The sequence below is a fragment of the Poecilia latipinna genome, unplaced genomic scaffold (genome assembly GCF_001443285.1).
Source record: "Poecilia latipinna isolate Pla-1442-1.1 unplaced genomic scaffold, P_latipinna-1.0 Scaffold3975, whole genome shotgun sequence".
Lineage (NCBI taxonomy): Eukaryota > Metazoa > Chordata > Actinopteri > Cyprinodontiformes > Poeciliidae > Poecilia > Poecilia latipinna.
The window spans coordinates 1-10,703 of record NW_015116591.1 but is presented as its reverse complement, the minus strand read 5'-3'; the positions used below and the strand labels follow the sequence as shown (position 1 = coordinate 10,703).

Genomic DNA, 10,703 nt, shown 5'->3' with positions numbered 1-10,703 from the left:
TCCTTTGAACTTTGTCCCAATTTGTAAGTCTTCATCTGGAATCTTATGTAATAGACCAACACAAAGAAGAGCATAGCTGTTCATGAAAGTAAACAGACTCAGTTTTCAACATTCTTGGCAGAGAAAGCTCTAAAAAGTCAATACTTTTGAAATACCACCTTTTGCTAAACTAACAGCCGTGTGTCTTTTGGATATGTCTCAACTGGTTTTGCACATTATTGATAACAAAATAGCTGGAGCTCAGTCAAAGTGGATGGACACCATTTGTGCAGTGTAGATTTGCTGTTCCCTCTCCCTGCTGGAAAGAAAAGCAGCTGCATTGGGTGATGCTGCCATCATCGTGTAGACTTGTGAGGATGGCTTGTTCCGGGTGTTACTTTTCTGCAGAAGATGCATGTTCCACTTTTGATTTACACCGTGCATAATTTGTGGCTTAAATGGGACTTCTGATTGTTTTTCTGTTTGCTTGTTTTTTTTAAACAATGGCTTTCTTCTTGCCAATCTTCCATAAGATATGAGATTTGTGGTGTCCACAACCAATAGTTCTCCAATTGACAGATTCTCTCATCTGACCTGTGAATTGCTGCAAAATGTTGCCATGAGGCACTTGGCTGCTTTTCTGATTAATGGTCTCCCTATTTGGTTTGTTAGTTTAGGCGGAGTGTCGTGTTTTGGCGTGTTTGCAGTTTTTAATTTCAGATGATGAATTGAATACTGGTCCATGACATATTCACATCTTGGTGTATTGATTTGTAACCAAACCTGCTTAATACTGCTTCATATTTTAATCAATGCAGTTGATAAGGCCTCCACAGAAAACATATATGCATAATGAGATTAAATTACACAGGTGAAAAAATACATAATGCACACACACCACACTTTTTAAAAAAAAGATTGTTGGAAACCAGCTATAATTTTGGTTTCACTTTACAATTATTTGCTGTTGCGTGGTGATTTATCACTTAAATAGATCTAATAGATTTGGGCTTGTAATATGACAAAAAGTTTAAGATCTATGAGTTCTTCTGTAGGTACATTAACATCCAAATAAAAATGTTTGAGTAGGTACGTTTAGGCCATCTGGCTGGATGCTCAGCTCAGGTCTGGAGGTGAACGCTGTGGATATGCCCACCACCATTTTTCTCAAGGTAATCACACAAACATCTGTTTTTGCAGAGTTAATGACACAAATCCAGAAATGGATAAACTAGAGGGAATATTAAACATCTACTGGAACAGGCAATTTTAATGAATGGATGAGATGCTGAAGACAAAACTGACTTTGTCAACACGTTAAACCTGGAGGAACTTCTCCTGACTTGATGTTTGAAACAGTATCGGTCCCTATAGATACTACTCTAATCCTGCCCCCTGAGTTTGATTGGTGAAGTTGACACTTTAAATCAATTCTTGATATGCTTCAGCGCAGGAACATGAAACAATCAATTAGCCATTACATAATTATATCAAGTTCTTCAAATGAAATCAATACATTTCAGGCATTTATGATTACATAAACATTTAGTAAATTATTTATGTATTTATTCCTAGTTTTTAAAAAATGAATAATGCATTTAAATAACTATTTCATAAGCTATATATTTATTGTAATATAGCATTATTCACTTTCCACAGTCCCATATAAATCAAAACGTCTGGAAGGCATTATATTTGGATAGTTATACTTTCCTCAGTAAACAAAATGGTATAATTTTCCGTTGTGGTTTTTGTCTATTCATCTTTCCAGAGCAAGTAAAACCAATTTAAATTTATTCTGCTTCTCCCAACAGAGCTTAAAAGTAATATTTTTCTGAAATTCTTCTTTGTTTTGTCAAGCATTGGTAATTTCTTAGTAGTTCAGTAAGGACGTGTCTACGCCACACATGTCTAAAGAGGAAAGTAAAACGCAGGCTTTGTCATTGGCATAAACCAGCTCGATTACAATTTTAAAACTCAGACAGCAGATTGTTCTCAGAAAGGCTCTTTAAAGAATGTTAAGTTACAGGGCTACAAATTTAAGAGGTCACAAGACAGGTTTAAGAGGTCTAAACTCAAAATGAGTTTAGACCTCATAAACAGAATGATGAAGATAAAAGGATGTTACTGGACAAAACCATGCTAAGAGCTTCAGCTGAGAACAGTAAGCAGAAATCATGTTAATGTTCTGCATATTTGCGTGTGGAGACTTTGATTGTTTACATCTGTGTCCTACTTTTTATAAACTGTTGGGTCCATTGTTTTTGCAGTGGGGAGATGAATGTCCTGTAATCAGCTTTTGTTATTGTTATTATATCCAGACATGTTTTTGTAGAAGACTTGCTGTTTTCATTGCCGTGGAGGTTTCTTGTTAACATGAAAGGCAGACAGTTGTTCTGTATCCCATTTCTGATCAGTTTCCAGCGACCGGCCCACTGATTTCCAAATAGTGATTAATGATTCAGGCAAAAATATTAGCTTCTTCACCAAAAATACCGAAGGAAAAATGTGAGCTTTTACAAGTGCTTCGTAAGTTATCAGCTTTCCTCCCACTGTTTATGACGAAACAAAGTAAAATATTTTGACATCCTTTGTAGAAAAACATCTGAAGTTCATATGTGATCAAATGTAGAGATATGTTTATAGGTAGTCACGGTACAAAATGGAAATGAAAAATGTGAAAATTAATGTGCTGAAAGCAAAACGGTAAGATGTTAGTAGAACAACGTAGTCGCTTTCTAAACCTCCCTAAAACTCCAACGGGAAGGGATGAGACAAAATATTCATTATCATCTGGTTCTTTGCTTTCAATAAAAAACCTGTACACTACTTTTACAAATGACACGTTTTCGATAAATTATCTTTTTAATGGCTTCACTTCAACATTGAGTGAAACTGATTAATTAGAATGTGTGCAGTTAGAAAAGTAATATTAATAGCTAATAACTAAAGATGAATAAGGAAGCAAAACAAAATGTAGAAAATGAAGCATATTAGCAGGGCCTCAAACTACACGTTTATGCTATATTATTGGATTTATTTTAGAGTACAGCATGACGTGAATAACATTTTTTTTTTCATTTTCTGTTTTTTTTTAAGCTGGGTGCATGTTTCTTTGACAAACCTCTTGTAGAACGGACTTTTTCAGGTTAGAGGAAATGAAATGTAATTTAAAAGATAGGCTCTTTTTGCAAACAACTATATCTTTGCTCTGCAGAAAACTGATTAAAATGGTAGATGATACTTTCAACATGCAGGATTATTTCATGAGGGAGAGTTTTTAAAGTTTATTTTCATTGTTATTTATAAGAATAACAATAAAAATAAAAGGATTAATAAAGTGTAAGACAAGAAATACATAGTGAAAAGAACGACGTCTGTGTGTATTGTAATTGATCAACATAACATTCATCAGTGTCATAATGTAACATTGTGGATATTTAGGTATTGATATAAGGTATGTTTTGTCAAAGGCATCAAATAGTGATATAAAATGTTATCTTATTTTTACCAGTCGTTAATCCTTTAGTGATTGGCTTGATGGTTGTTCAGGAGGCTCCACTTCTTCTGCTTCTGGGTCAAGGTTGTATGGTTGTGCCACTGTGTATCTGTTGGTAGCCATTTTCACGTGTCTGAGGTGCTAGTGTAATCACCGAGTTAGGAGGTGTCTCCAGCAGCAGCTCATTTACATAATAATGACATGGCCCGAAAACGCCACATCCCTTAATGAGCTCAAAACAGGCATAGCTGATCTGATGAAATCTAATCTGAATATCTGAGAATAATTTTGAGTATTAAATGTAATGAACATGTTTTATAGCCCACAGCTTGAATCTATCCAAACATTATTGTGAATATTTAAATTATTAAGTAGAAATGCGCAGGTATTTATATAAAACCATAATGGGTGAAATCTGTTTTACATGTTTTCCAACCTCCGCTGACATTGTGTTGCTAATTTGTGTCCTTTCTTGCAATGCTTCTTTTCGTTGTCACTCTTCCAACATTACTTGGAGTCTGGCTGGACTCTGTGTGCTTCTCAGGGGTAAGGAGACAGCCGGTTTCCTTTTAAACACTGGGTGTGATTGCCCAGAATCTGCAACAAAAGCTTCTTTTTCAAACACTGTCCAGGGAAGGCTGTAGTGACCTGGATTCGTTGTCACAAATATCGGATGACAGCTTTGGGGAGCAGAAGGGCGAGATAATGGAAAATTAGAAGCTTGGAGTAATATGGAACAGGAAGGGTGCCTTTCCAAATGTATACACATCCACATTTTATTGTCCTTCATCTATTTTGTTTGTCTTAGACTAACTGGTCAATAAATCAGAACAAAGGTTCAGCTGAACAACAAACCGGGGTCCACCGGAAAATACATTTTGAAGCTAGCCCCTAAACCCTCTTAGGAAGTTAAATACTTTATGAAAAGTCATGTTGCTATCATTTGCAAAGAAGAAGAAATTGCAAAACAGAAAAAAATAAATCAGTGAGTGATTTTTAAACTTACTTAAATATTTATTGGCTGTAGATTGTCATGTTGTGTCTTGCTAAATTCATTTACACATATCCATCCGTTCTTGCATTACATGTTGCAAGATATTCTAAATAAAAACACTGACAGGATTTGCATAAACTGTGAATTAATATATGACTAATATACAATATATATTTGTTTGCAAAAACACTCTGACTCCTTTGATGGCACCGACTTTTGTCAACAGCTCTTAGAACTAGAATGGACAAGAGAATTATTTCGGAATACTTTGTTAATCTATTCAATTGACCCTTTGCACATAATGTTGCTCTCTTCAGAAAGTGGTCCACTGGTCAATCTGTCCACTCTTGTAAAGCTTGTCAACAAACAGACAGTTGGTAGCTGAAAGTCAGTTTCATTTAGATAATTTCATTGTAAAACGGTCCTAGGCTGCTGCACAGTTGACTGCACAAACAAATAATAATGCAAACCAAACTTGTCATTTCATCTTAAAACTTTTTATGAGGAAATAGAAGCAGGGTCCACGTCTCTGGGCATCGACGACATCTGGATTGGATCATCGCACGGTGTCGTGAAACAGAGGAGTATTCTATGTCCTTGCTGGAAGAAATGAAGCAACAAGGAACGATGGCATCCAGGCCAGCTTGTTTTCAACCAGTCACAAAGTTCAGGCTCAGCAACCGCTTGGGGTTACATCAGTGCTAAGCTCATTTCCATTCCTTTAAAGGCAGCATTAATGCAGAAATGTAACACATGCTGCTGTCTGAAAGACCAGACCTCCTCCAGGAACTTGGATGCATTGGAAAACCACTTTCTTCTCACATTCTAAAAGGCATGCTTGAGAAAGAAGAGGAAATGCCTGCCGTACTGACCTTTCCCCAGCAGAGAATGTTGGAGAATTTATAAACCCCAAATGGCATGATGAAACTAAAACATGTCCAAAGGATAAATGGGAGAAAGTAACATTTGAAACTCCTCAAAAGGTCTAACTTTATGTTTTGGGAAGATTGCAAAGTGGAAAAAGCTGTACTGAAAACAGCTATTTAGATGACACAACTGAAAACAAAGTTCCAAACATCAGTTTCTTAATGGTGTTGAGAGGACAACATGTTTATTGTCACATGTCTTAGTAATGGCTTGAGATTAACCAACAGAATAGCTCAAAGATGACACATCAAACATTTTCAAATCAAACATTAAACTTTATTTTTCACCACTGGTGTTTCCCCCCCATTTCACATATAAAAATAAGTGTTACACTTAAACAGAGATGGAAACCAGAGCTGTCTGCATGAGACCGTAACACGAGACAGAACTTGAAAATGAAAACAGATGCAATGAACCTGCGACATGATGACAAAGTGTTGTCTATTATCCAACCAGAGACTGAGCCGCTAACTCTTTCGTCAAAGGTTTTCATTTGCACACCTTTATCACTGAGGGCAGGACAAATCATCTGTCCGGAGAAAAAAATTCTGCCTGGCTTTGTTTCATATTCCTTCATTTATTTTCTGCCATCTATCTGTCCATCCTAACAGGTAGAGAATACATTTTAAAAAAAAAATCTCTGTATGTACATGTATGAATTCTGCATTAGGAGCTGAATAAAGGGAATTCTGAACCTGGAAGCTTGCTGGCTCTTATTGCATCCTAGATTAAACTTTTTCAGCCTAACTCAGGAAGCAAGTTTCTGTTGCTGGAATACAAATCCCCCTCGCCTGACTAAAACATCTGCAGCAATCCAGTCATCTTTAAGATATCCTGCAAAACATTAAAATGTTCTATGAAGGTAGCATGAGTTGTGTCAATATAAATCTCTACCTGTAATCTTGCAGGCCAATTTACAAAGGTTTGCACCAGTTAACGAGTCACTTTTCTTGTAGTTTAGGAGCTGGTGGTAGTCACGTTAGTGCAAAAGATTTTTCTTGTTATAGTTGTTTTGGCAGTATGTCTGATCCTGACATCTCATACACCTGAACAAGTGTAATTTACAAAAGTAAAAACAGATAGTCCTGGTAAACTGTGGTTTATCTCCAACAAACAGAGGAAAATTTGCATGCCTTGGTAAATCTTTCTCTGAAACAAAATAGATTTAATGTGGCTTTCAAACTAATCATGTGACCCCCTTTAGTGCAAAAGTGCTGAAACAAAAGGCATCTGGGCTTATTTTCTCTTTTTTTTTCCATTTCAAAATATTTTTTTCCTTGTTTCTTCAAGAATTCCAGGTGCTTTTCTGTTCCAGAATACAGAACAGATATATGATCTGAGGTCTGTCTACTGCAGCACTGCTTACTCTGTAGCATCACAGTCATGCCAAGGATTTGTGCAGTAAATCATGCCTCTAGTTCTACCAATACTGAAGCAGTCCGGAAGTTATTTATTCACATGTTGTGAATGTTTGGAGATCTTGAGATAAGAATAAAAGCTGGACAGATCAGATTTTTCTGACTGATGCTGATTTCCAGTTTTCTTTACTTGCTAATTCTGAGAACTGCAACACACAAAAATAGCACGTTTTGATAGTGATTGTAGCATTGAAACCAGTACAGAATAGCATGTCATAAACTCTTACCAGATGTATAGTAAATTCAAAAAAGAATGGATCAAATTATCTGCGTTTTTTAGACTAAAGAGTTGCTAGCTATGTTGCCTGTAAAAAAATAAATATAAAATTCTGACTTCTTTTTAGCTAATCTGTGTGTTGATCAAAGGATCCTTGAACATTTATAATCTTTGGATCAAACTTATTGGTGTATCTTTAAAAATAACATAACTGTAAAATGTTTTTAGTTTAATCTTTCCAGGCTAACGTGGTTTTTTTCTAAAGCTGTGTCTGACATCTAGTACAAGAGCCATTTCATTCAATCAATGATGAGGATTTAGGTAGTGGAGCAAAACAATATATCTTGTCCCAATCATCACTAGCAAATCAATATGTGCCAGACAGCAACTGCAAAAAGACTGCTCAAGACTGAGTAAATCTTTATAACTGTTGCTGCTGTTATCTCCCTGATTTCCCCTTTACTGGACAATAAAAGTTGTTTCTATTCTTTTCTGACTTTTCATGCATGCTCAAAACCCTCCATGACTTACCGTGATCCATTCTTCTCTAACGGGGAGCGCACTGACTTCTTCATGCTTGCCTGACCTCACCAACACCCTGTGAAGTTCACCTACTTTTAGACGGATTTGTGCGGTACAGCAGTGTGTTTGTCCACTGTTGAAATGTTACAAAGTGGGAAGCTGGATCTACCAATTCCAAAATCCAACCAAATCTCTTTCCAAACCCCCCAGCAATCATTCAAAAGACAAATAATTTAAAAAGAGTCCCTTTGTCAAATAAAAATGTGGTACAACCTATAACTGATGAGTAAACGTACCAAAGGCTTTTGTCATGCCTAAATAATTACAAACAGCTTTTTTATTAAGGGGAATCCTCATTATCTAGTCTAGTCCAAATGTAATTTTCAGCATTGAGGTATTTCAAAAGCCTGAACTTTCTGCATAATTCAACCTGTGGAAACAGGGAATTTCAAAATCACAAAATCTCTCCAAAACAGCAAGGCATATAGAAGTGTTTCTAAATGTTAGTGAGCACAGCAAAGCTTCATGTCAGCTGGAGGAAAGTTTTAATTGCCAGATAAGATTAAAGCTGGGCTTTATGTTTTAGTTAAGCACACATAGACTGAAACTAAAAGCACACAATTGCTACCCTGAATCCCTGAGGTGGTATTAAAGTAGTGGAACTGGGAAATAAGATACAGACAAACCATGAAGACCTGTGGCCCTAAGCTAGATTTTTTTTTTTTTTTTTAACCAATGGAATAATGTCCTCTGCATGCAGTTATTGTAAGAAGGAACTTAATTTAAAATAACAATGGGATGAAAAGGAAAGGCCACATTGAGTCAAATGTCTGCCACATTAAATCTGTTTTGGTTTCATATCAAAACATGAATGAGAACAATGCTGTAGCATGTCCTGCATGGAAAATCAAGAAGGTAAAGGTGCAGATAAATGTTAACTTGTTGGAATAGTGCAAAAAACATCTACAAAAGATGTAAAAAATATACAATCCTTCTAAAAATAATCACAAAATCTTTCTTAAATATTTTCAAATTTGGAAATTAGTGTTTTTCTTCTTTAGAACATGTTTTTCAGCAGCAAATCGGTACAAACGCGGACAAAACACACTCGGTGTGTATGAAAACAAAAAAAGTGCTCTGCAGTTCCAGGAAATAGTTGTTTAGAGCCCGATGGCTGACATCTTTATGACAAACCCTTTTCAGTTTTACCTTATACAAAGCCATGAGGCTCTGTGTTCATGTGTCCTCTGTCATGTCATTCATAACTCCTACCGTCTGCCGTAACTCTGTTCCAGCCACTGCCTCACATCCTTCAGGTTGTAGAAAAATGGTCCCTTTCCTCCCAGGTAGGCGATCTTCCTTTGGTGCACTATGCAGACCCGTTCATTTGCCACCCCGTAAGCAATGTTGGCATTGTTATCCATGCAGTCGGCCACTAGCTGGCACTGTGGTGGTAGGGAAAAGTGATCGATGAGTTGGCGTGCAGCTCCTATTCTCTCCTCAAGGTTCTGGTGTTTCTGGAAACTGAAAGAACATTGCCCCATGGGAGGGGCTACCCAGCCATCGGAAGGATGGGCCTCATCAATATAGACCAACAGGAAATCAGCCACGTCGCTGAAGTCCTCCACGAGCTGCCGGAAGGCAGGCAAGTGGCTGATGAATGGGGGTCAGGTGGCCGAGCCAAAGTTCACCACCAGAGGGCGATCTGTTGACTCGAAATCCAGAAGGCGACATTCACCTCCAGTCTGGATCCTTGACCCACATGGGACAACAGTGCTGCTCCACCGAGGTCCATCGGGAACCTTCACCACCTTGGAGTTTGGTGCCTCACAGCCAAGTTTCACCTGAGGAGGTACAAATGCTAACATTTATTTCTTATAGACAACAATCTCTGATTCACTCATATTCTGTGTGATCATAGGTCTGTATTACACTTACACTATTACACTGCAGTGTTTTGAACACTGTTTAGGTCTTACTTGTGTCACGGGTTGGAGTTTCTTTCTCTCAACAATTAATAGAGCTCCACGATGTTCTGTGCTTGGGTGGTTAACTTTCTATATATTAACCGTTTGCTTGTCGACACAGTAGGTCTTTTCACGCCAATACGATGACACACATGACATCTGTAAAGCCTGAGCGTTTTAAGTCAGAATCATAGACAAACACATGGAAAATGGAAAAAGGAACTGCCTGCAGGTCAGAGATGTTCTCTGCATCAAGTGAATTTCAGTGTCTTGTTCCTAAATGATGCCAGGAAGAAGCCAGCCATGGATTAAGGGATCAAGCGCTTATCTACCTTAATGGGTTAATTGCCCTGGTCTTTAGTTGAGAAGAAGCTGAACTAAAATATGAATCTGTGGAATTAATAGTGCATTTAGCTATTGTTATGAGATGTGGATCATGACAATGATCCTGGATACAGGAAGATAAACTGATGTTCCTCTGAAGGGTGACTGGGCTTTGCCTTACAACAACAATGTCTTGTTTCAGGCCACCATTGCCAGTGTTGGTTATGTTTTAGACATTTCGTTCATCACATCTAAAATTGTTCAATAACAGGCCTCTGCAGAACTTGATGAAATGCTGAAGAAATAATTTGGCCATTCCCAACACCTGTGTTGATACAGGCAGTAATCTAAAGCTTGTTGGACAAGGAGCGCTGACGACTGAAGTTGAACATTCCTGCTTTAGAGCTGAAATTAGAAGCTCCTCCAAAGGTGTTAGCAGAGGTGGTGCAAGTATGTCCCACTGGGTGGGTCGAGCCAGCACTTATTTGAGGAACTATAACTCTTTGTGACATCAGGATTCATTGGGATCCACCCCAATGAGCTGGAAAATGTCTGGGTTTACCTGCTGGGCCTATTACGGCTATGATCTGATCTTAATTTAGAGGAAGAGAATGAGTGGTTGGATGGACAGACGGACTGTACTCCTGTAGGTTTTATGAAGGTATTTAACATTCAATAAAAGTCAGTCAATTCCGGAAAGGAATTTACTTGAGAATGGCTTAAACAGACCTTCGTGGGAAAACCTGTACAAAGAAACCACAATGTATGGAAGCTGAGATGACAAAAAACGGCTGCAATCAGAAGGGATGGAAATTAGACCAGTGGAAACTATGACGTTGATTTGATGTATCCAGAT

The 10,703-nt window shown here is 37.6% G+C and overlaps 1 pseudogene; it reads right to left on the bottom strand.

The window, feature by feature from the left end:
• Positions 1–8,574: 8,574 nt before the first annotated feature.
• Positions 8,575–10,695, bottom strand: LOC106941992 (type II iodothyronine deiodinase-like; annotated as a pseudogene).
• Positions 10,696–10,703: the final 8 nt, after the last annotated feature.